Below are 6,027 nucleotides of genomic sequence, written 5' to 3' on the forward strand. Positions count from 1 at the left end.
CTAATCAAGGAGCACCCAGATTACAGTAAACATCAACATGACCAGATGGGCTATTTGCCAGGACAGGCTTCTCATTCACCACTGATGGTTCAGCTCCCTGGTACACGGAGTTAGTTTTAATGAATGAGCAGGCCCAAAGCTGAATGTTTTAAGAGGGTAGGGCTATGACATTCCTCCTCCGCGTAGATTCAGGACAGTGGTAGAAGCACGTAGTATATACTTAACAAACACATGCTAACTGAATGAATGAGGTCTCTCTCTCCATAGGCTGATGCCGTGTTGGTCTCCACCATGTTAAACTGTGATAGGAAACATCTGAGTGCACACGTGTGCATGCGTGTGTGTGTGTGTGTGTGTGTACCCTTATGGAGATAAGACTATGAAATCTCATTCCTTAGGTTTGAACCCCAGCTCTGCCATTTGCTAGCTGTGTGGAATTGGGAGCGCTGCTTAACTTCTCTGTGCATTAGTTTCCTTGTCGGTAACACGAAAACAATAATGGTTATAAAGAGAATTGAAAATGAATCTTTATATGAATGGAAGGGGAGAGGGAGCGGCAAAGGGTAGGGTTGCAGGGGGGGAAGACATTGTAATCCATAAGCTGTACTTTGGAAATTTATATTCATTAAATAAAAGTTAAAAAAAACAATAATGGCACCCACTGCACTCGTGTCTGTGTAAAAAACTTTGCACGCAGTTGTAGGCCTGACACAGTGAGTGGAAAGCAGCTGCACCCATTCCCTTTCGCCTCTTGACACACTCCCCTCCCCATGTGGCTGTCTGTGACACGTGTAGAGCCTGCTTGTCCCTCAGCCCACCCACTCAAAAATCAGCATATGTCCTCTCTGGGGTCCTTGCTACCCAGACAGTAGAGCAATGAAGGGGCACGGGTTGTGCCAAAAAACCACCGTGGCTGCACAGCTGTGCTCCGTGGGTGCCCATGGGCCAGGCCAGGAAGAAGTTCATCTTTGCAAATGCAATAGCGGCTGCGGACATCAGGGAAGTCTCTGAAGTGGCTGCACGTGGACCTGGGTTACTGCCTGAGGTGTCCCTGCCCCACGCCCAGCCTGGTGCAGACCTGACAGTGCTGCTACCCGCCCCCTGGCCCTGCCCCTAAAGCCTTGAAACAAAGAAAAACCATCCTTTGGGGACTTGGAACGGAAGTTATCCTTACAAACCCGCAGCCCTAATGGCCAAACCCAGAATCACCACGTAAGTTTCCTTCTTCAGAGGCGTTTCTTTGAACTGCCCACTCCACACACCCAGGCAGAGCAGACGCGTAAGGGACAAGACCCGGGACCTCATACAGGCATCCTCTTACACATCCTCTCCCCCTCCAGGAGCTTCGTCTGGGTCTCCCACATGAGTACAGGGGCCCAAGCACTTGGACCATCTTCTGCAGCTTTTCCCAGGCCGTGTTAGCATGGAGCTGGATCAGAAGTGGAGCAGTGGGGACATAAACCAGCACCCATGTCAGATTCTGGCATTACAAGTGGTGGCATCACCCTCCACGCCACGACGCTGGCCCCTGGCTGTCTTGATTTCAGGCACTCTCCAGACAGACTTCAAGACCATATTAGCAGGGCCGGCGCTGTGCTGAAGTAGGCTCAGCCTACACCAGCTGTTCCACTTCCAAGCCAGCTCCCTGCTAACGGCCTGGGAAAGCAGTGGAAGATGGCTCAAGTCCTAGGGCCCCTACACCCATGTGGGAGACCAGGAAGAAGCTCCTGGCTTCAGATCGATCAGTGCAGCTCCAACCACTGTGGCCATTTGGAGAGCGAACCAGTGGGTGGAAGAATAATTACCATAGAGGAAGGAAATGTGAATGGAAGGCAAAGGGCACAGAATTCTCCTGGGAATGCCGAGATGGCAGGATCATCATTTGGAAACCACTGGTTTAGGAGAGACCTGGTGTATTTGCACATTTCCCAGTGAAACGGTCTCCTCCTGTGTCCACACCCCTGCCTAGCCCTAGTTCCCAAACCTTCTTTCCTTGCCTGCCTACAGCCAAGTTCGCATGCCAAGGAGAAGGACGGCTCGTGCACCCTAGGGCCACTGTGACGGAGGAACACAGACTGGGTGGCTGAAGCTCAGGGGAAATCATCCTCAGCTCTGGAGACTGGGCGTGTGAGGTCAAGGTCGGGGTCCCCTGCTTTGGAGGTGCCTGGGCTGTCTCTGGCGGGGCGGCTGGCAACGCCTTACTCCACCGCTTGATCCTCACTGGCGCTCTCCCTGTGTGAGTTCACATCCTCTGCCCTCTGTGTCTGCTTTTCCCCTTTTCGTCATTCAGGTAGAATCAGGGTCCCATTCAACGTCCTCGTGGTAACTTGATTACCCCTGGGAAGACCCTATGGCCCCCAAATCATTCTCAATCATTGGCAATCAGGGCCTGCACGCGTGAGGGGCACCCCGAGTTTTACTCCCTGTCCGTGAACTTCTTGAAGACTCCCCTCTTATTTTTTGGAGCAGCCAACTCAACCCCTAATAGATGGCAATGCAGAATGTCCCAGTGTAGGGCGGGCACTGTGGCACAGCCGGCCAAGTGCCACCTGCAGTGCTGGCATCCCATATAAACTGCTCCACTTCCAAACCAGCTCCCTGCTAACACACCTGGGAAAGCAGCAGAAGACGGCCTGAGTGCTTGTGCCCCTGCACCCACGTGGGAGACCCTGTTGGACTCCCAAGCTCCAGACTGTGGCCACTTCAGGAGTGAACTGGCCAATGGAAGATCTTCCTCTTTGTAACTCTTAGGTGGGAAGTTAGAAATTAGCATATTGGGGGGAGGGGCACTGAGGAAAGCAAAAGTAGCAGTCTTGGAAGCTCACCTTGGAAGCTGCCCAGCACTTACACTACAAAGTCTTGCCCAGACCCCAGTAACTGTACAGGTGGTCTCAGCCTCCCCCCTAGGGAAAGCTCCCCTGGGAGAATCCTTTCTACTCAGCACCAGATGGGTACCTGGCCTGACAACAACGGGTGATAAAACCTCACAGCCTCCCCCAAAGGCAGGCTCCCCCACCCCAAGCTCTTCTGTCCATGCCAGGTGGGCTCCCCAGTCTGACAGCACTGAGCAGGAAACCTTGGGAGGAATTTCACCCGATTCACACTCAGGAAGCCCTTTGTCCTGGAGGAGGAAGAGGGGAGGAGGAATGGCAGGGAGAACTGAACCCCCTTTCCCTTATAAGCCCCAGTCTGAATATGGACATCGTGGTCAGCACTCAGCTCCCTCCTGAGCTGCCCGCCTGGCCTGCCAGGTGCATTCTCCCCATTAAACCATGCAACCTTGTTTTCTGCAGTCTGAGTGACTGGACACTCTCTCAGATTCTGTCTGGAGAGGGACCCATCCATTCTGGTGGGTGCCCTACCCCATTAAACCTGACTACCTTGCTTCCCACTCCTGTCTCACGGCTGAATTCTTTCTTGCGAGAAGCCGAGAACCCCACCCATATCCACCAACATTTTTACCTTTTAAATAAATATATATTTAAAGGATGTCCAAGGGGCTGACACTGTGGCATAGCAAGTTAAAGCCCCAACCTGCAGCGCCAGCATCCCATATGGGCGTCGGTTCAAGTGTCGGCTGCCCCACTTCCGATCCAGCTCTCTACTGTGGCCTAGGAAAGCAGTAGAAGATGGCCCAAGTCCTTGGGCCCCTGCACCCATGTGGGAGACCAGAAGAAGCTCCTGGCTTCATATCAGCCCAGCTCCATCCATTGTAGCCATTTGGGGAGTGAACCAGTAGATGGAAGACCTCTCTCTCTGCTTTTCAAACAAACTTTTAAAAACCTTAAAAAAAAAAAAAAAGGTACCGATCAGTTATTATGGTGACAGTTCCCTCTCCTGGCTTTGGACTCACCAACTGGTTCACATCCTTTGTCCAGATTTAACCATGAGCACCGTGGAAAGCAGAAGTGAAAGATCTTGGTCTTTTTCCCCAAGGTGTCCCGACGGTTTTCTGACTAAGCACCGCATTGCAGTGCTCAGCATGTGCTGAAGGTTTGTTTAGACAGAGGTAAGGCTCCCACCCACCGGTTCACTCCCCAGCTGCCCCTAACAGCCGGGCTCAGCCAGCCTGGGGCCCCAGTAACTCAATCCAGGTCTGCAGCAGAGTAGCAGGCACCCAACTACTTGAACCATCACCTGCCACCTCCCAGGGCCCACAACAGCGGGGAAGTACAATCAGAGGCCAGAGCAGCGACTCGAACCCAGGTCCTCCTCTAAGACGGGACACAAGCATCCCACCCCCGGAACGATGTTTTTAACTGAGGACGAATCTGGAAATTCCGTAACACTGTGCTATGTGTCAAAAGACAGCAAGGACCGCCAGCTCTGCCAGGCCGAGCCTCAGCACACACGCGTTCTCATCTACTTCTCGAGGTGCCCGACGTTATGCGGTATTTTTACCCCATTTCCAGATGAAGCAATAGAGGCCCGCGGCCCGGCTGGCGCTCTGAGAGTGGAGGCGGCGGGATCTCCCAGCTGCACAGAGCCCGGCTCTCCAGGGCAGGAAGCAGCCCCACCCCACCACTCGGCGCCACTGGAAAGGCTCCACCGCCCGGGGGCGGAGGTGGGCGTCTCCCCCAGGCCCCGGGTTCCTCTTCCCACCGGCTGCCTCTCGACCCACCCACAAGCCCGCCCCGCGCTTATTAACGCCGCAGGTTTACCCGGCACCTTTTATTTTTCCGATCTCTAAATATTCCAACAAGGCATTTTTCTCCTTTTCCTGGGCTCCTGACTGCGAAAATCGGACTCACAAAGACTATTATGATCATTAATGACTTGGGTGGTTATGCAACAAAGCAAGACGAAAGCCCTGCGGGGGAGGCGGCGCCTGGCTCCGGGGCCGCGGAGGTGGGGGCGGATCTGCTTCGGACCGGGAGCACAGCCCAGCTGCACCTCGGCCGACTGGCCGGCCCGGGACCTGCGGGAAACAGCTTCTCCCTACCCGGCCGCGAGGCTGAGAGACGCTCCCCACCTTGGCCTTTTCAGCAGTGATTTCAATGCATTCCCAATAGTCGGGAATACAGCTCGTCCCTTTCTCGCGGTCTTGTTTGTCCCCGACATTCGGCATATATGGATGGGGCTCGCGTCCCAAGCTTGGCCGGGGTGTGCACAGAGGTCACGCCCGGCCTTTATTTCTCAAATCCGCTTCCTAATGCAGTTAGAATGGGCTCCTCCAGACACCCCTGGCCCCGGAAGCCAAGCAGCTTAGCCCTCTGGGGAGAGGAGACTGATTTCTGGGGGTGCTGGTTCGTCAAAAGAGTGGCGTAGGTAATTTTGGTCTCTAAAAACGTCTAATTTGGTGATTACACTCCCCCAAAACAAACCCCTAGAATGAGCTCCACTGGGGGAGAGGGGGCGCCTGTCTGCTCCGACTGCCTGCATCTCCTGGCTTTCGGAGGGCAAGTGTGGTCGGCCTAGTGGCCCCCGGCTCTCTCTCCTCTGCCGCCATGCCTGGTTTGATTTCTGAAATGCAGTATTTAGTTTAAAAAAGGGGGGGGGGGGAGTGGGTTCATTGTTCCTCCCCGAGCAATCCTGCTGGGAAGTCAACACCCTGGGAGACCAGACACGGCTTGAAATCCTTGGAGACATGGGCGAAACCAGCTCCAGCAAAGTCAGCTGGAAGCTTGTTAAACGCAGGGACTCCTGGACCCCCTGGAAGAAAACAGGAACCCGGGCAGGGGCCCAGGAATCTGGCTGTTAACAAGCTTCCTAGGTGACTCATTTGCAGTCTCAGGTTTGGGAGCCCCCCAGACGGGGGACACCTGCACGGCCCCCACGCAGGCTGAGTCACCAGGAAGCCATGGTGCCTGACCTCGCGTGGGGGCTTGGGGAGCAGGAGCTCACCTGGCAGCCTCGTGCCTCCTCCGCTGGAAATGACAAATTAGAACGCGATGTGCAATGAAGCTTTTCATGGGCGGTTAATCAGTGCATCCCCTCTGTGCCTCAGAGCCAGCCGTGGTGTCCCTGGGTAATCAGGAAAGTCACCAGACAACCCGGTGCGGTGTGGGCTGAAGGCAGACGGCGCAG

The sequence above is a fragment of the Oryctolagus cuniculus genome, chromosome 6, assembly GCF_051225735.1.
Source record: "Oryctolagus cuniculus isolate XC-2025 breed Fujian yellow rabbit chromosome 6, ASM5122573v1, whole genome shotgun sequence".
NCBI lineage: Eukaryota > Metazoa > Chordata > Mammalia > Lagomorpha > Leporidae > Oryctolagus > Oryctolagus cuniculus.